Raw genomic sequence first — 20,885 nt, 5'->3', positions numbered from 1 at the left:
CTGTCACGAGCAATAGCCGCTCTGCACGCCCTGTATTATTGCTGAATACAGAGCTATGTGGAGGTGATGCATGTAAACCGGGACAGATGGGGAAGTGTGTGCTGTGCCAGGGAGGTTACGGGGAAATTTAGACACCCGAATTTCCCCTCAATGGTGATATCTAACTGGACATCTATGTCAGAGCCCAAACTTCCATCGCTAGCAGGCTGCGCACATTTCCAGGTTTCTAACCTCCCATATCGGTGGCCAGAGAGACATTTATCTGTGACCAGCGAGGCGCCATGTATATGTGACTGACTGAACTCGCCTCTCAGGGTTTTCAGGCCGATGTGGGGGCGGGGCTCAGTGGCGCGATTCAGTGTCAACAATCTGTAAACTAATTTCTGCCCCCAGAAATGTAATTCTATTGCATCCATTCTAACTCACCACTGCCATTTCTAGCTCCGGCCGCTAGGGGGAGCTCTTGTTACAGTTTTCTTCACTGTTAGGACACAGCCGCTTGTTTTCTCCGGTCTATTGGGGATGCAGAGTGAAGGGACACGTCTGTCTCCGCCGCTGTCGCTCGAGATGTGTGCCAGGAAGGACGATGTCATGTCAGCTCTCGTGACGTGCCTGTGCTGGTGGTGCCGCTGAGGATGGCACATGCAACCCACGTGACCACAGCCCCTCTGCTATTGCTGTGCTAGAAGGTAAATACAGCTCTAATACCAGTCTGTCACCAGCAGTAGCCTCTCTGCACTCATTGCTGAAGACAGAGCTATGTGGAGGATGGAGGTGATGCATTATATGTAAACTGGAAAAGATGAGGGAGCGTGTGCTGAGACATCTATGCAAAAAATGCACTGAGGATAAAATTGGGACGGTAAAACCGAAATTGTTTTGGGGGGGTAATCAGAGCTAAAAATCCTATTCTCACTCTGAACCATCCCTCAACTGATGGCTGACCTTAACACCCCCTCTTCCATATATAAACTTAACCACCTTCCCCTCATGGCAAATTTCCACCTAAAAACAATATTTTAATGAGTGCCTACATCAGCAGTGAACTCTTTCTCCAATAGCGGGCGCCCTTATTTCCTAACCCATGTGCTGAGCTGTGTATGCGTATCATTTAGCAATGTATTGATATTTCCGTGTGTAAAGTTCATGTATATAGAAAGCTATATATGTGTACAAGCTAAATATGGGCTATAAGGCCATCTATCCACAGGCAGTTAAAGGCGGTAAATTCACCGCCTTACAGCTGTTCCCGTTGACCGGCCTGTCGCTTGCTAACACAGGCATTGTATAAGCGCCCCATGGAGCGGACATGACATGAGACAGTATTTTGTCGCCCGGTCATTCTGCTGCGCATCATGTGACAGTCTGCCATTGTGCTGCATGTAATTGCAGCCAAAAGGCACTTTGTGGCCGAGAGGCGGAACTGCCCGATAAGCGAGTAGTTCAGTCACCCGTTGAAAAGAGGCCGAAGGGTCGGTTCACACGGGCTCCTGACAGTGTCTTGTTTAGCTAATGCTGAACGCTTTTCTGCAACAGAGAAGAAAAGTGTTTGCTATCGGTTCCCGTCATTCCATCGATACCTTTTGAGCACCCTAGGGGGACATGGACCGAGACACCAGGATCTGTTGTGTTGTTTATACAAATGATGCGAAAAGCCATAACTGTCGTTTATTAATCGCACCCATACACTGCTTGAACAGCAAACACAGCAATGCCCATTTGAACTGTCCCTAAGACATGAAAGAGCACCTGAAGTGTACTCAACAATAAAAGTGATATCATTTACATGTAGTAACGATAAAGAATTGGAAATGGAAGATGTATCAAGCGAAGTGTATCAAGCGAAGTGCCTGAAACCCTACCGTAACCCCTCCTCTTTCCTGGTTGTTCTCCTAAAACCTTGCTGGACCAGCCCCAGCTTTGTGGTCACCCCCAGTGCAATAGCCTAATCACGTGATTCATTCTTGAGGAGAGGAGGACTCTTACACGATTAGTCCGCGGCTGCTGAGCAACAGGCTGTTTCGGTCACTTTTAGGCCAAGTAAGTAATGTGCAGTTTCAATTGCTGATTTTTATTTATTTTTTATTACACAGTGATGTCACTTTTATTGTGAGCACACTTCAGGTGTTCTTAATTTTGCTGAGCAACATGCTGTTTCAGTCACTTAGCATGTTTTACAGTTTCAATTGCTGCTTTTTTTTTTTTCTATTACTACACAACGCCACTTTTATTGTTAAGTACACTTCAAGGGAACCTAAAATGAATGTAAAAAAAAGTTTCACTCACCTAAGGCTTCTACCAGCCCCCTGCAGCCACCCTGTTCCTGCACCGTTTGACGAAATCGACACTTAGTCACTGTGGGGGTTCAGAGGATTGTTCCGTGATGACGCAAGCACAGGCGACTGCAGGGGGCTTGTAGAAGCTCCAGGTTATGTTCACTTTAGGTTACTTTTCAGGTGCTCTTAAATGTATTTTTTTTTTTTTTTTGTCTGTGGGTTAGGGAGAACTTCTTTAAAGGGAACTGCGCACGTCCTCATTCACACTCCCACCACTGGGAACGTCCTGTGCATGCGCAATGGATCAGAACAGTAGCGCTGCACATTATGCTCACTTTGTATCCGGTACAGTGAAGTCTTCAGTCATAAAAAGGTATGCTTGACTTTTTCTGGTAAGCGTGCATTTAGTGGTAACTTTTCCATATTCCGTTGGCTTTTGTGGGCGTCCAAATCTCCAGGTGACCTTTTTTTTCATGGACGCAGCAGTAGAAACTGGTTTGATGCTACAGATGTCACTTTTTTTTACTTCTGTCATAAGTAAAGATCTGCTTCAACATGATCACATTTATGATTGCTAGACCTACCATGCCAGACATTCGATTTGTTTTTAGTAAGTGAAAATATTAGAGACCCTGAAGTAAAAAAAAAAAAAGTGCCCAGGGGGCAGGGGCGTAACAATAGATCATGCAGGGGATGCAGCCACAGGGGGCCCCGTGGTGAAGTTTCTTTTCCCTGTCCTGAGAGACTGACAACTAAGGGCATGGAGAGAAAAAGCTTTCTGCTCTCTGCACAATTGTACCTCATGACTGCATCTGCTCAGCTACTAATTAGGAATCATACAAAGTTTTGTAGACAGTCCCTATTTAGTGTGAATCAGGCTCGTGTATACATGGCCCTGCCCAAGCCTTTCAACCCCCTTTCCAAGTGCTGTGTACTGTAGTGATGCTGGAGAAGCCCGCAGAGCCAGTTCTGCTCCATCAGAAGAGGACTGAGTGTAATAAGCTGAGGCTGGGAGAACACTGGTCTGTCGGTTTTCTGTATGTGTTCTCTGCACACCTTGGACTTGATTTACTAAACCGTGATAACTCAAATATCACACCTTATGACAAGATATCACACCTTATGAAAAGATTTCACACCTTATCAAAGTGAACATGTCTTATCAGGGTAGCATAGCGAGCGATACTAACTTATGCCTGCTAATTGGCAATGGCACTTGGTCCTGCCCTGAGCCCCTGCGGGTTCGTAGTGCTCGCTATACTACTCTGATAAGGCATGTTTACATTGATAAGGTGTGATATCTTTCCATAAGATATGATATCTTTCCATAAGGTGTGATATCTGAGTTATCACGGTTTAATGAATCAAGCCCCATGTGTGTCTGTATGTGTGAAAATATGCACGTTTTATCACAGAAGCTAATGTAATTGATAGAGAAAATGCATGCAGTGGCTGACTGCTGTCAGTTTTTATCTGCATGGGGAAACACATTTAAGGGACATAGCCAATTTATTAACATTGGTTCTCAGTTTACCTGTGCTGAAACCGACAGGGTGGGGGGAGGGTAGGGGGGCCCCAATTCAAAATTTCTCAGGGGTTCCCAGCAATTTCTAGTAACGCCCCTGCTAAGGGGGTACTTACCTAGAAAGGGGAAAGCATCTGGATCCTTAAGAGGCTTCCCCTGTCCTCAGCAGAGGCGATCCAGTGGTGGGACCCTGAAAGTCCTCTTGTCAGCGCTGCACACATGTGCAATAGCATCTTTCTGCTTGGGCTCCGTCAGAAATAGCTGAGCCCGATCCGGTCTACAGAGCGGATCCAGCCGGGCTATTTCCGTTCCGCCAGAGCTGTAACGTAAAGCTGCTACTGATCGGGGATTCCAGTGCTGGATCAAGCTCGCTGACGAGGATGGGAGAAGCCTTTTCAGGATACAGAGTCTTTCTCCTCCTGAGGTAAGTTTTTTTTTTCCTATCAGTTGCTTGGCATCCTGCTGATCTTTCATGCATCCGTAGTGTCTGAATCACACGCCTGAAACAAGCATGCGGCAAATGCAGTGAAACTTAAAGGGAACCTAAACTGAGAGGGATATGGATGTTTCCTTTTAAACAATACCATTTGCTTGGCAGTCCTGCTGATCTATTTGCCTGCAGTACTGGTAATTACACAGCTGAAACAAGCATGTAGCTAATCCAGTCTGACTTCAGTCAGAGCATCTGATCTGCATGCTTGTTGAGGGGTTGTGGCTAAAAGTATTAGAAACACAGGATCAGCAGGAGAGTCAGGCAACTGGTATTATTTTAAAAGGAAAAATTCATATCCTTCTCAGTTTGGGTTCCCTTTAAGTCTTTAACATCTTATCTGCATGCTTCGTTCAGGTTCTATGGCTTTAAGTAGTAGAGGCAGAGGATCAGCACGACAGTCATGATATTTGCATTCTTTAAAAGGAAATAAAAATAGCAGCCTCCATATCCCTCTCACTTCAAGTGGCTTTTAAGGTGCAACAATAGTTCAGCCAGGCCACAGAATGGGTCCACCAGGTGGTGAAGCATGTTGCATAGTTACAGGAGGTGTGTAAGAATACAGTGCATGTGCTTACAGTGGATGGTTAAGTGTACAACACAGGTGCTTACAGTGTGTGGATGAGTATACAGAGCAAGTGCTTTTATTGGTTTGTTTATTTATTTATTTATTGTATTTATAAAGTGCCAACATATTACTCAGTGATTGACATTAGTTAAGGTTACAGACAATATTTAGGGGTGACATACAACAATAAGACAATACAGGAATATCTACAAACCAGATCACGCAGCACAGTATGAGTATAAAGTAATGCTTAGTCAGTCACTGGATGGGAGCATGGAGATTAGGCAAGTTAAGTTCACTCAGATTCATAGGATGGGTGTACTGTAATGGAGGTGCATGAACAGGTAGGAGACGTAAGGAGGAGGACCCTGCCCGAAGGCTTACATTCTACAGCGAGAGGTAGGGACACAAAAGGTAGGGGACCAAATTTCAGCTGCGGGTTTAGAGCACTAGTGGGCGGGGGGGAGGGGGGTTGGCCAGAGTGAAAAGTTGATTTTTGAGGGCCTTCTTAAGGATGTTGAATGAAGGGGAAACCTAATTCAAGGAGGACCCTGCCCAAGGGCTTACATTCTACAGCGAGAGGTAGGGACACAAAAGGTAGGGGACCAGAGTTCAGCTGCGGGTTTAGAGCACTAGGGGGGGGGGGGATGTAGGCCAGAGTGAAAAGGTGATTTTTGAGGGCCTTCTTAAAGATGTTGAATGAGGGGGAAACCCTAATGGTGTGTGTGTGTGTGTGTGTGGGGGGGGGGGGGGGAGTTCCATAGTGTTGGAGCAGCTCTTGATAAGCCTGATCCAGCCGTCGCCGCTATCCTCCGCATCCTGCATCCTTCATTATGGCTTCCGCTAACTTCTGGAGTTGGTGCTTACTGCGCAAGCCTGGCCGCATGCCCTGCCGCACTAACGCCACCAGGAGCATTCTGCGTCTGAGGTGTACTACCGGCCCCGACTGGCTTAAGTTACTGGGTTATCCATATTCATATCTGGGATATCCATAACGGATCATCAGGAAGGCGAAAAAGGATGGGGAGGGAGCAATCATGACGAAGGTGGCTGAGGGAGCCCCAGGTTTGTATGGGTTTTTTTTTGTTATTATTGATGTACATTTTAAGAGCCAGCATGCTGGATCTTTAGTGCTCCTGGACAACCCCCAAATGCATTGTTCTCCCACTAGCCCCGCACCCAAAACTACTTTATCTTGCACCCTGCATATTCTCAGTTGAACATATATGCAGATTTACTGCCCTGGGGTTTCTTTCAGCCCATAGAAGTCTGTGAGTCCCTCTCTGCAGGTCCGCTTGGGCTTCACGCTCCCGCTCTCAGCTCCGTAGTGGGTTGGGGTCTTCGTCACAAGTGCGCTTCCACCGCCGGGAGCATTCTGTGCAGGCGCAGTAGCACTCTACCTGCAAAAGTGTGCTGGATGTATTCATTGCAGGCTTTCTTGTATGTGCTACCGACCAGTCTCCCTGTTTTAGTATTTACGCTTGTGTAGGACATAAAGAGTACTTGAGTCTTGACAGGCTCTGACTTGATGATGAGTATTAATTGGGGAGAAGGGGTGTCGTGCGGTTAAATACTTAACCTGTTCTAGCGTCATCCCTCCAAAGAGCAACTGCTTTGCCTCCCTTAGGAAAAAGGGCCCTTGCCATTTTCTTTTTTTCTTCAAAGTGGCTTCCGAGGCTCTGGCCACCCCCATCTGCATTGCCACTGCCTGCCCATAGCTCAGCAGCCACTGCTTAAAGGACAACTGTAGTCATAAGAATATAAAAGCTGCCATATTTATTTCTTTTTAAATAATGCCAGTAGCCTGGCAGCCCTGCTGGTCTATTTGGCTGCTGTGGTGTCTAGATCTGACAATTTTGTCAGAAGCACCTCATCTGCTGCATGCTTGTTCGGGGTTTATGGCTAAAAGTATTAGAGGCAAAGGATCAGCCGGATAGCAATGTAACTAGTATTACTTAAAAGGAAATAAATATGGAAGCCTCCATATTCTTCTCATTACAGTTGTCCTTTAATAGGTGGGGTCGTGCCGCGGCAGGGCAGGTGGAGGTTTCCAAAGAGCTTCAACAGTCTTCATCAGAAACATAGCCATGACTGTGTTGCTAAGGAGGGGATGGAGCATCACCTGTGACCTGGAGATGTCACTATAGGTAAGTATATATAGCAATAGAGTCAGCACCGTCCAGTATTCTTAAGCTCTTTTATTAGTTAAAATAGCATGATGTATGCTGGCAGCATACATCATGCTATTTTAACTAATAAAAGAGCTTAAGAATACTGGACGGTGCTGACTCTATTGCTATAGATACATTGGGGTATCCTGTGCAGAGATACTGAGGGTCACAGCACGTCATCTATCCTCTCCTGGGTGCATGCTTCAGATTGGAGAAAACTATAGGTAAGTATATTCAGTACTGTGCCTCCCCCCCCCCCCCCCAATCATGTAATAGGCAACTGTGTATCACTCTCAACAGGACACTAGAGTTTTTTCTTTGTGACTTGAGGCTAATTTATGTTAGTATCTTTATATGATGGGCATAGCACCATGTATTGTCCTTAAAAGATACCTCAGGATAAATATTTTTCAAAAAGGACGCCTAATGTGTGTGTACTGTTCTGTACTTCCTGGTCGGCGCAGTGAGTGCCCTCCGATCTGGAGATACTGCGCTGCTCCACTTGGGCGCCTTGTGACCACACAACTGCACTTAAGTCTTATGGGGTCACTGGGGAGCGTGGTCGAAGGTGCCCAAGTAGACATACTGCACATGTGCAGCATAGTATCTCTGGGTTAGAGGGCGCTGACCAGGAAGTACAGATATTTGATAATTACCCGAGAACGGAGGGAGACGCTGGGGCACAGAAGGTACGGTAAGTATGTGCACATTTCCTCCGACACACATTAGGCATTGTTTTTTGAAAAATATTTATCTATAAGGTATCCTTTAAAGCAGAGGTCCCCCCGGTGGTCCGTGGGCGGATTTCTGGGGGGCCGCGGCGGATCTGGCCTTTCTCCCTCTCCCCTAACCCCCCCCCCCAATCCCCCCCGACCCCCCCCCCCCCCCACCCGCGGCTCCTGTTACCTTATGAGCGGGCGGCCGCTTCCTTCCTTATATTCCCCATAGCCCCTCTCCGCTTTGCAGCATTTCTTATCACAGCAGCGCTTCCTGTGCGGCTGCTGTAAGAAGGGAAGGAGGCGGGGCAGCAGATCCCATGGTGATGGTGATCACCGCTACAGGAAGCCACTGCCCTGCTTCCTTCCCTTACAGCAGCCGTGCGGGAAGCGCTGCTGTAATACGAGATGCTGCAAGAGGACAGGAGCTATGGGGAATATAAGGAAGGAAGCGACCGCCCGCTCATAAGGTAACAGGAGCGGCGGCCGCAGGGGGGTTGGGGGAAGGAAGAGGGCACCTCTCCTAGCTACACTGGGGCAGCTATACTGGGGTGACTACTGGCTACACTGGGCTAACTACTAGCTTACTCTTCCTACTACCGCTTCCACGCTCTCCTATCCCAGGCTCTCACCCACGGTCTCCTCTGAGGATACCAGCACGTCTGGACCTATGATGAGTCACTTGAACATCCAGACTTCTGTGCCTCAATGCATGGGGGCCATTCCTAAACATTCTTATGACACTATCGCTTTTAGGGATACGAATGACTACAGTCATAATGTAGTTTATGAATGGGGGAGGTGGGAATCTTTTTACAGGTCCCTTAAGTCCACCCTCAAAAAGTTCACTCCCAAGAAAAATGTGAGTTTCAGCTCTCTGGATACTTCAGGGTTCTTATCAGATGTTTCTGAGGCCCCTGATTCAAGCCGCAGAGCTTTACAATCCATTTTTCCTAATGTCACTCATCAAACAGGGGACCCTCCATTGCTTCAGACATCAGACATCATTCCTCAACCCTCTTACTACAGGACACAAAGGAAACCAAACAAAACAAAGAAACGAAAACAAAAAAGAAACGTGTTAGACGAGGAGGGTACAAACATAGAAAGTCGAATAACCAGGTAGCTTCTAGTGCAGAGTCCACTACCTGTAATGTGGTGAATCTCTCCAGTTACACCCTTTCCCCAGATCAGGTCAAATTATTGTCTAGAGGCTTATCCTTTGCTCCTTCAAATCATTTTGATTTATTTCGGACAATCCTGGACCTCAATAAATTTGTGCGAAATTTAGTAGTGAGGAAACATTTTTTTGAGGATCCTTCTGAAATGACTGAATCTTGTGTGCCAATGTCCTTGTCACGGAAACAAATTGAGGATGTTCCCTCTTTCTGTGACATTAGGAATTTTTTGGCGCTCCAGGCCTTGGATGACAGGGGTATGGCTGAAGTAGATATCGATCAGGTGGTACCTATCAAGATTTCTAACCCTTCTTTTTATCCAGTCAATGCAAGGTCTCCTTAGATTGACGTTTTCCAGGACCATATAGAGAGGGAGCTTACCGATCTGTCGAGGTTGTCCAGGGCACCGTCTGACCTCTCGCCCTCCGAGCGGCAGGCTCTGATTTCTCTTCAGAGTAATACGGACATTGTTATCCGCTCGGGGGGGCAGTTGTTGTCCTGGACGCCGCAGACTATCGGTCGGAGGCCTTGAGGCAGTTGGGGGATGCTGATGTGTATCGACCCCTACTCCGAAATCCTACTTTGGACTTTCTTGGTGATCTTCGGGAGCTCTTGGAATTGGGACAAAATATGGGCGTCATTACTAAAAGTATGTCAGAATTTCTATGCCCATTACATCCTATTGTCCCTGTTTTCCATCACCTCCCGAAGATACACAAGCCGGGCGCTCCCCCGCGGGGCCGACCCATTGTGGCGGGTATTGGCTCCATAGGCGAGCGCCTGGGTGAGTGGGTCGATTCACATCTACAGCCCCTTGTTTTGAGATTGCCAGGGTACTTACAGGACACTCGCCACGTTTTGTCCAGTTTTGCAGATGTGGGAAGAACATTTTCATTGGGTGACCTTGGATGTCACCTCTTTATATTCCTCCATTCCGCAAGGACTTGCCTTGAAGGCTCTATGTTTCCATCTTGGGAAATATTCAGCCTTTGATGCCTATTTGCAATCCTACCGTGTGAGGGCTGTGGAGTACCTCCTCACGCACAACTATTTTATGTTTGATTTGGGGTTCTATCTCCAGAGATGCGGAGCTTCCATGGGGGCAACGTTTTCCCCCTCCTTGGCCAACCTATACATGGGCTGGTGGGAGGAGCTCCGCATCTTTGGAGATGAGAACCCCTTTGCCTCCCATATCGTTTGGTATGGCAGGTTTATAGACGATTTGCTTTTGGTGTGTGTGTGTGTGGGGGGGGGGGGCTCCCAGCCTTTTGGAGGATTTTTTGGCTTATGTCAATTGTAATGAACTCAATCTGAATTTTACTATGAGCCATCATAATATACATATTGACTATCTGGACCTGACCCTGACTGGAGACACTTTACTTCACTGAGTTTCCACCAGGACTTATCGTAAGCCCACAGCAGGAAATTCTATACTCTTTGCCAGTTCTTGTCATCCTAGACATACCATAAATGCCATCCCCACAGGGGAATTCACTCGGGCAGGCCGCAACTGCTCCAACCCAGTGGTATTGGAACAGGAATGCAATTTGGTTGAGGAAAGATTAAGACAAAGAGGGTACACTAGGAAACAGTTAGCTTGGGGACGACTCAGGGGCACAAGGAAACCACGGAGTGAACTTTTACAAACTAGGAGCCGGACTGGGGACCGAGACGACACGGTAACTTTTATAACTGAGTACAGCCTTGAGTTTAATAAAATCACAAACATTGTGAAGAAATATCTTCCAGTGCTGGATTCCGATTTTAAGTTCAGGGCAATTTTAAAGAAGGGGTGTCGCTTCTCCGCCAGAAGGGCACGCACCTTGGGATCTATCCTTTCGCCCAGTTGTTTTCAGTCCGCCCTTCCGTCTCGTACCCCTACCTGGCTTGCAACAGTGGGATCTTATCCCTGTGGGTTTTCTACCTGTAAATATTGCCACTGTCATAAAAAGGGATCGTCCATCCTCTCTTTTGCGACTGGTAGCACTTTCCCCATTAAACAGTATGTAAATTGCAACACGAGGTGCGTTATTTATGTTATTTCTTGCACCTCGTGCCGCTTGCAATATGTGGGGTGCACCACTCGCAACTTGAGAGCTCGCATTGCTGATCATTATTGTGGTACAAACTGGAAAACTTTTAAGAAGTTGGCAGTTTCTAAACATTTTGAAAACATCCATAAGGGTGATCTCTCTTCTTTTGCTTTTCAAGGGGTAGAACAAATAGTGAGTCCTAAGAGAGGCGGTGACACTCACAAATTACTTTTGAGGCGAGAAGCATATTGGATCCACAAGATGGACACTCGCACTCCAAGGGGTCTCAACACACGTTGGGATCTAAATCTAGTTTATGATTGCTAATTTTGCCTCCTCTATTTTTGCTCCTGTCATACAGAATTCAAGTATGTTTTTTACTCTTTTTCTTTTCTATATAGTTTGCTATTTGTTACTTGAAGCTTTAATGTTTCTTCCAGAAGTGACTTTTTATACATTATATCTTTTAATACCATTTGACTATTGTTATTAATGATAATATTTTTCTATGTATTCATACATTGTGTGTATTTGTAATGTCTCCTTTAAGGTGATGGCTGACTGAGGTATAGGGTGGAGTTTGTTGCTCTCCCACCTACTTAAAGCCCTCCCCTTGCAGGTTTACTTTTAGCTATGACTAAGGGCAGATTGTAAGCCTGACACGCGTCAGTTGAACCTTGTGGTTTTATGCATTTGTCATGTGGAATTCCTGAATAAAGAATACCAGCTTTTTTCAACCAATGGTCGGTTTGCGGATCCCTCTGTGTACATTTGTGGACTGGCTTGGCTTACCTGATCCTGCACCCACTGGTTTGTTATATAGGGGGTAGAGCGTTTTGAACTTTCAACTTTCTTCTAACTACTAGCTAGTAGTTAGCCCAGTGTAGCCAGTAGTTACCCCAGTATAGCTGCCCCAGTGTAGCTAGGAGAGGTGCCCTCTTCCTTCCCCCAACCCCCCCGTGGCCGTCGCTCCTGTTACCTTGCTATACTGGGCAAACTATACTTGCTATACTGTGGTAACTGTACTAGCTATACTGGGCTAACTGTACTAGCTATACTGGGATAACTATACTTGCTATACTGTGGTAACTGTACTTGCTATATTGGGCTAACTGTACTTGCTATATTGGGCTAACTGTACTTGCTATACTGGGCTAACTGTACTTGCTATACTGGGCTAACTGTACTTGCTATACTGGGGTAACTGTACTTGCTATACTGGGCTAACTGTACTAGCTATACTGGGCTAACAGTACTTGCTATACTGGGCTAACTGTACTAGCTATACTGGGCTAACTGTACTTGCTATACTGGGCTAAATGTACTAGCTCTACTGGGCTAACTGTACTAGCTATACTGGGCTAACTGTACTTGCTATACTGGGCTAACTGTACTTGCTATACTGTGGTAACTGTACTTGCTATACTGGGCTAACTGTACTTGCTATACTGGGATAACTGTACTTGCTATACTGGGCTAACTGTACTAGCTATACTGGGCTAACTGTACTAGCTATACTGTGCTAACTGTACTTGCTATACTGTGGCAACTGTACTTGCTATACTGGGCTAACTGTACTTGCTATACTGGGCTAACTGTACTAGCTCTACTGGGCTAACTGTACTAGCTATACTGGGCTAACTGTACTTGCTATACTGTGGTAACTGTACTTGCTATACTGGGCTAACTGTACTTGCTATACTGGGATAACTGTACTTGCTATACTGGGCTAACTGTACTAGCTATACTGGGCTAACTGTACTAGCTATACTGTGCTAACTGTACTTGCTATACTGTGGCAACTGTACTTGCTATACTGGGCTAACTGTACTTGCTATACTGGACTAACTGTACTGGCTATACTGTGGTAACTGTACTAGCTATACTAGGGTAACTCTACTAGCTATACTGGGCTAACTGTACTTGCTATACTGGGCTAACTGTACTTGCTATACTGGGCTAACTATACTTGCTATACTGTGGTAGCTGTACTTGCTATACTGGGCTAACTGTACTAGCTATACTGGGGTAACTATACTAACTATATTGGGGTAACTATACTACCTAACTAACTATACTGGGGCAACTATAGTCCTTATACAGGGGCAACTGTGTTAGCTAACTATACTGGGGGCAACTATACCTAGATACCTACTTACCTATATATTACACTCAAAATCGGGGGAAAAAGGGGGAGCAGCCGCCGCCACTAACCACGCCCCCCAAACCCCCCTCCCTCCCAGGGGGGCCCCGGAGAAAATTTTGGTCGGGATAGTGGGCCCCGGGCTCAAAAAGGTTGGGGACCTCTGCTTTAAAGGCTATCCAAGCTGAAAAGTAAAAGTTCCAGCACCTAGCAGTCTGTGTGGTCCGTTACTGCAGTTCAGCTGCCCTGCAGTGCGCCGCTAGCCCCTTTGTAAGATCACCAACTCCAGCTGTGGTCACGGTCTTCTGCACATACGAGGGCATCTCTGCGTGCCTTTCACAATCTCACGAGAATGCGAGAGGTGCTTGGATACGCCCATACATCCGCAGAAGGCCGCAACCACAGCTGGAGTTGGCAAGCTTATGGAGGGGAAAAGTTGTGCATTGGAGGGCAGCTGAACTGCAGCAACAAACCAAACAGTCTGCAAGGGGCTGGAAGAAGCCCCAAGTAAGTAAAACTTAACTTTTACTTTTCAGCTCAGATATCCTTTAAGAGCAATGTACAAAATACATTTTGTTAAAGATGGATAATGTTTACCAAATTTGATATTGTAAGAGTCTTGTGCTCATCATTTTGTAAAGACAGCTGAATAGTGATGTATGTACTGTGTTTATAGAGTGTTCAACATTACATGTAGCCTGTTTGTCTATGGATGTTTAGGGGGTGCTTTGTGGTACAATGGTACAAGCAGTGTTCTTCCCAGAGCCTATTGGCCAGGCATTCCGCCTAGGTAAAATTGGCAGAAGCCCAGCTGACTTAATTAGCCCCTGCCCGGCAAGAAGAAGAGGGGGGGCAGGGGCACAGGCAGAAGGATGTAGCCGCTTACCGCTAGGGAGCCAGTGATGCATGCAGGGCCGGATTTGTACTTTCCAGCGCCCTAGGCCAGCTGTCACCAACCACCCCCCCCCCATTCTGTCCAACTCTGACTAGTTTGAACGCCCCCCCCTCTGTTTTGCTGCTTTGCCCTGTTCACAGAGGCGGGACAAGGTCCTCCAGCACCCAAGGCTGAGACACCAAAGTGCGCCCCTCCATCCCTCCACCCCAGCCCTCACACACTGATTGCTATTAGACTAAGAGGTGCCCCAGGGCCCCCAACACCTTAATCTCTAGTTATCTGGCTTGTTGTCACTTCCATGTATCTCCTTTTCTTATTTCTTTCTGCTTCATACACAATTAGGAATGACAGCTGAATGAATTGTGCGCCCCCTCCTACACTGCGCCCTGAGGTTGGAGCCTCTCCAGCCTGTGCCTCGGCTCGGCCCTGCCCGTTCAACAAAGAAGCAGTGCATGCTCTGTCCACTCCATGTAATTTTGCGCTCCTGTCTGCATGCACAGCAGGCGATAGTGTTCTGGGCTTGCATACTTCAGAAATGATGCTCATGTGTGAGCACTCAGCAGCACTTGTCAAGTACACATACCCATAACACTCCCTCGGCTCCTGTGCACATGCATACAGGAGCGCAAAATCACAAGGAGCCCCAGTGGACAGCGCTGCTTCTTTGTGCTCTGTGCGACTAGCTGTAGTCAGAGCCACAAACGGGACAAAGCAGTGCAATGGAGAGAAGCCCATCCAAAACAGAGTCCAGGTAAGTAGAAGGTTCTGACACTACACACACTGGCATAGATGTAGTGTAATGCTAGGTACACATGATGCAATTTTCGGACAGATTTAATGTCAGGTCGATTATTTCCATCATGTCTGATCTAATTTCAATTTTTCGATCAATTTTCTGTTCACTTCTATGAAAAAACATTCAGAAAATTGATTGGAAAGCATATCGGACATGTTGGAAATAGTCGATGTGACAGTAAATCTGTCAGAAAATTGCATTGTGTTTACCCAGCATAAGCTCAGGTGTACTTTACACAGTGACAATTTAGCACTTGAGACAGATCTTAAAATCAGTCAGCAGGAAGTTTTGTAACAGAATAACACTTTTTATTGGCTAACCAAAAGAAAAACAGTGAGAGCCGTCTTCAGACTTGTGTACAAGATGTTAGGGACACAGCTATATATACAGTCAGCAGGAGATCCATTGATTGTTTTGTAAATGTAAATAAATGTAACACAGTTGTCATTCTGTTTCAAATCATCCTGTTTTCACTGACGGCTAACACATTACTTTGCAGGCAAAAAATGCCAGGAAAGAGTTAAACTGTAGGACAAAGAATGTTGTTGTCATTCTCTAATAGGAAAAAAAAAGCCATAAATTTGACAGGTCTGAGGTCTTTAACAGCATTGACCTACTAATAATAAACTAACATCAGTCAGCGAGAGGGAGAGCTGCTAATTCCTTCCCGTGAGTGAATGCGTGCTGCATGAAAAAAACTTATCGGAACTCAAGAGTTCTGCTACTTGAGCCGATATATTTTTCTTCTCACAGCAGATTGTTTGTCCCCTCTTATCATACAGGTAACAGCAGATTCTGACTGCCATAACACACACTTTGCACAAGTAAGAGAGATGCAGGGATCTCTGGAATTCAGGCAGACCAGAGCAAAGCAGGAGAGGTGATTTACTTTGACATGTGACCTCTTATCTCTCCAAGTCCTGCGCCCTGCTAATTTTTATCGCCCTAGGCCTTGGCCTCTGTGACCTTCCCAGAAATCCGGCCCTGGATGCATGGGGGGGGGGGGGGGCTATCTCTGCCCTGACTGATCTGACTCCTTGGACCCTGAGTAATGCACTGTACAGGGGATCTGGATGAGGGGACAGGGTTGCCAGGGTGACATTGTACTGGCTGTGGCATTGCCACATGTACTTAGGGGGGGGCTCTCCGTCTGAAAGCGGTGTTTGAGGATCTCGCAAATGCCATTGGGGGGGGGGGGGAGTGGGGGTCTTTGGCACACACACACACACTCTTCGGTGTGACCCTCCCTTTCCACCCAGCTTGACCTTAGGGCCTTTTTCCACTAGCTGTGATCTGCTTCAGAAAGCAGCAGTCTTGATGATCGCAATGGGCCATGTGATAACGTGTAAATTGCAGTGCTCATTTCCCAGTAGCGTACGTCATGTTTTTCCAAATCTAAACCGTCGGGTGATTGTGCTCCGTTTCCGGCAGCTAAACAGCACAATCACAGGTAGTGGAAATTGTAGCTTACGCGATCTCAGCGTGATTGCGCTTCCTAGTGGAAAGGGGCCCTTACTTCCCTACCTGGCTACTTTTTTATGCCACCCGGCTGGAAAAAAATTCTGGGGAGAACACTGCTAAAAAAGAGAATGAAGCGAGAGATAAAGAGCAAAGAAAGGTGAAGGATGAGGAAAAAATGTATGTCTCAATGGGTCACGTGACCAGCTCTGCTTCAAAATGAAAAGTACTTGTTGAATGCGATTTGTAGGAAAGCAAAAGAGAGACAACATCGAAAAGGAGGAATTATTCTACATGCATAAATACATACAATGACAGCAATAAAATAATTGTTTGTGGAGTATGTGAATAAATTGTCTTTCTATCAAGCGACAATTTCATGTCCTTTTTGGAGTGACCGGTCCACCACCGACACCCGAATGTTTTAAACTTTTTAGCGTACTTTTATCTTTTTGGCGCCTCTGTACATCTTATGATCAAAATTTTCCACCCTGGTGGAAGGGTGATACACCCCTCTTTCTTCTTCAGAGAGCGACATCTTAATCCTGAGTGGGGACAGGTCTAATCTCCCCACCTGCCTATACAGTGGTTGCCTATGCGGTAACCCTTGTTTGTGAGTATAATACATACTTGTCATTTTTCTCCTGGTTCCAGTACATACTACACTATATTGGGCTCTCGGTTTTTCTCTGTTTATAGCAATAAAATACCACACATGGCATGCCTGTAATGTGATCTGTAAAAGAGAGAGAGTGGCCTACTGGGGATGCTGGGAGTGGAAGGGGAGAGAGATAGCGGCTTTTTAATGGTCTAGAGGAGAGAGTTATGCTGGGCATACATGGCTCGATGCCCCCTTATCAATCAAGCCGCTGATGGCTTGATTGATAAAATCCGACGTGTCCGATCGCCGCGGGGATCGATTCCGCGCTTGATCCCCGCAGGCGGACAATAGCGGCGAATCAATTGGGAGATAAAAAGCGCCGGCGGGTACGAGCGGGAATCGATTCAGGTGCACAAGCGGGGACGCGGCAGGAGTCGATCCGATTAGCCGCCGGATCGACCTGTGTATGCCCAGCATTAGGCTAGTGAGGAGATGGGAGAGAAGGTCAGGGCAGATTCTAAGTTGAATAGCTCTCAGAGCACAGCTGTAAAATAATTCCCCCCCCCCCCCCCCCCCCACAGAAACCCTGTGAATCCGTAGCAAGAGGAGCCCCCAGTGTTAGGTAGTCACCTGTACATGTAACTAGATGTGGAGCCCCCATTATTGTTAGCCAAAGAGGGCCCCCAGGATAAGGTGGCAAGAGAGAGCCCCCTAGTATAAGGTGGCAAGAGAGTGTGCCACTAGTATAGGTAGCCAGAGTGCACCCCCATATATGTAGCTAGACCCCCCAGTATAGGTAGACAGAGGAACCCCCCAATGTTCAGGTAGCTAGAGAGTCCCCCAGGATAGGTAGCCAGTTAATCAGGTCATGTCAGCACAATAGCCAGACCCCAATTACGTGTCCGAAAGGGACAAGCCATGCAATCAGTAGGGGAATATATTTGTTACATTCCCCTACTTTGCCTAGCGTGGGAAGAGACGTCTCTCAGCTTCTGAGGTAGATAGGTAGCCAGAGAGCCAACGCTACATCGAAAAAGGAGTGCCTGGGAAATTTGGGCACCCAGAAAAGCAGAGAGTAGAATATTGGTAAATTTATCGATATTCTTCTATCATAGTGGAAATGACGATAGTAAAATATCAGTCATACATACCAATATTTTACTACAGCTAAACAGAACCCTATTCCCACACTGAACATTATGGATGCTTAACCTTAACCACTTCCACGTACCGGCTAACCTTAACCACCACCTCCCACACGGCTAACCTTAAACCTTCCCCAGCCACCAATCATCCCCCCAAAAATTTTCCCGGTGCTGCCAGAGGTGCCCATTCAAATATCGGCGTTAACCTTCCTTGCGTCAAGGACAAGCCTGGCTCATCCATGAAAAACTAGCTAGGATTGGTATGGATGAGTCAGGCTTTTCCAACAATTACAATTACTCACCTGCGGCATTGCTGGTATGTGGGATCCCTCGTTAGCACATCGCGGCTTCTCTGAGAGCACATTTCCGACGTCTTCTCGGCAATCCCTGTTGGCAATCTCCATTCTTTCTTGTTCATCACTTCCTGTTCCTTGGCAATCACATGTCCCCCAGCAGCCTCTGCTGTCGGGCGTATACAGCGGCATCACATTGGGCAGAAAATTCAAATTTTTTTGTATTGGATGCAATGCAATCTGTATTAGATCCAATATTTAACTATCATCTGTATGCAGATGACACCTAAATCTACCTCCACACCCCTGATATATCCACCACTACCATGGACAAGGTCTCCTCCTGCCTATCAGCCATCTCCTCCTGGATGTCCTCTAGGTTCCTGAAACTAAATCTAGACAAAACGGAATTTATGATCTTCCCACCCCAGCCATCCATGAACCTCCCAGATGTGCATGTCACTGTTAACCACACTACCATTCGCCCTACCTCTCAAGCCCGTTGTCTGGGTGTCACCCTGGACTCCTCACTTTCCTTCACTCCCCAAAACCTCACAAAGACCTGCAACTTCCACCTCCGTAACATCTGTAAGATTCGCCCTTTCCTGACCTTTGCCACCACCAAACTCCTCAACCATACCCTCATAATTTCCCGCCTTGACTACTGCAATGCCCTTCTGTCTGGTCTCCCTATGACCCGAATAGCCCCACTGCAGTCCATCATGAATGCGGCAGCCAGAATTATCCACTGCTCCCATCGCTCCACCACGGCGGATCCCCTCCTTGAATCCCTCCACTGGCTTCCTATCCAGTCTAGAATCAGATTCAATATACTTTGTCTGACCTACAAATCTGTCCACAAAACCTGTCCAACCTACATTTCTGATCTTACTCAGAGGTACACATCTAGCCGCTCGCTCCGCTCTTCCAATGAACTTCACCTGACCGCCCCCCCACATCACCCAGTCCCATGCACGCCTCCAGGACTTCTCAAGAGCTGCTCCAACACTATGGAAGTCCCTACCTCCACCCATTAGGGCAGCCCCCTCTTTCAACATTTTCAAGAAGGCCTTCAAAACTCACCTTTTCACTCTGGCCTACTACCGCTCACAAGTGCTCTAAACCCACAGCTGAACTCTGGTCCCCTACCTTTCGTGTCCCTTCCTCTCTCTAGATTGTAAGCCTTTGGGCAGGGTCCTCCTCCTTTTGTGTCCTACCTGATCATGCACCTCCATTACTGTGAACCCATGCTATGCATTTGAGTGAACCTAACTTGCCTAATCTCTATGCTCCCATCCAGTGACTGACTAAGCAGTCCAGGACGGAGCCTGGACACGCACGCTTTACCAACCTGACACGGAGGACGGAACTACCAGCGCTGCGGCGTGGAAACGTGGAGGACATCAATGCCGGTTAGCCGGACATGTGAGATGAGCCTTTGTTTTTATTGTACATGGTACGCATATGCTTTTATTAGGGGCTAGACCCATATTAAATAAGGATTTTACGCAATGAGAAGCGGATGTCTTATGTTTTCTTCTAGCCACCTGTTGTAGTGATTATATATTTGCCTGAATACAAAGCAGAGATTTGGTGAGCAGGGGATTGAGGGGGGAGTGTGACCCCCGTTCCTGCATGCGGTGTCTTTTCCCAGAGCATGGTGTGTTGTGTTGACACAGGGTGTACGAGTGTTTAAGGATTACCCGCTATGTGCCTGCTCTCTTTTTGACACAGGTTTCTAATACAGCACAGGAGTTAACTCCAGAAGCGCTGCTGTGAACGATATACTTTTGCTGTGAGGAGAACTGATTGGTTTTGCTCTTTTTGGCAGTTAGCTGCATATTGGAAGGACTTTACAAGAGGTGGTGAGTGCTGTGTCGCTTTTTGAATTTTGACTAAGCATTACCTTGTACTCATACTGTGCTGCATGATCTGGTTTTTCATGTATTCATGTATTGTCATATTGCTGTATGTTACCCCTAAATATTGTCTGTAACCTAAACTAATGTCCAGCGGTGCGTAATATGTTGGCGCTTTATAAATACAATAAATAAATATGAAAAATTCAAAGTGTAAAAAAAAGAAAATATGGGCAACACTACTGCTCATAAGAGCAAACAATAAAGAAAAAAAATAAAAAAGGTGCTTTCTTTATATTGCTTACTTGCAGTCAGCTTGCAAGGCTGCGACTTCACAGTGGTCCGTCAAAAAAGCGTACAGTATAAAGAAGCGCTTAAAAACAATTGTATATCTTTTGCTACAAAAATCCTGCATAAATTGAACAACAGGGAGGTTATGGGGAAATTCTAGCGCCGAATTTCACCTCCATGTCAATATCTAAATGGGCGCCTACAGTATGTCAGTGCCCAAACTTCCACTGCTAGCAGGGTGCGCAAATTTCCTGTTTTTTAGTCTCCCATATAGGTAGCCAGAGAGCCATGTATATGTGACTAGAGGAAGCTCCAGGAATGTATCTTTTATGGCGGAGGCCCTATTTCTGGTACACTTTAAGGTTTCCCCTCAATGACAATATCTAAATGGGTGGTATCGCAGCGCCCAAACATCCGTCGCTAGCTGGGTGCCCAAATTTCCAG

General features: G+C 46.5%; 1 long non-coding RNA gene across 1 annotated transcript in view; it reads left to right on the top strand.

The window, feature by feature from the left end:
• The first annotated feature begins 508 nt into the window (after nt 1-508).
• Nucleotides 509-20,885, top strand: part of LOC137570806 (uncharacterized) — a 47,024-nt gene continuing 26,647 nt past the window's right edge. Inside the window, exon 1 of the long non-coding RNA XR_011031192.1 lies at nt 509-689. This is a non-coding gene — a long non-coding RNA (uncharacterized lncRNA). The remainder of the gene's footprint in view (nt 690-20,885) is intronic.

This window comes from Hyperolius riggenbachi, chromosome 4 (assembly GCF_040937935.1).
Source record: "Hyperolius riggenbachi isolate aHypRig1 chromosome 4, aHypRig1.pri, whole genome shotgun sequence".
NCBI classification, from domain to species: Eukaryota; Metazoa; Chordata; class Amphibia; order Anura; family Hyperoliidae; genus Hyperolius; species Hyperolius riggenbachi.
The sequence above is the reverse complement of the archived record's forward strand: the minus strand, read 5'-3'. Positions and strand labels throughout refer to the sequence as shown.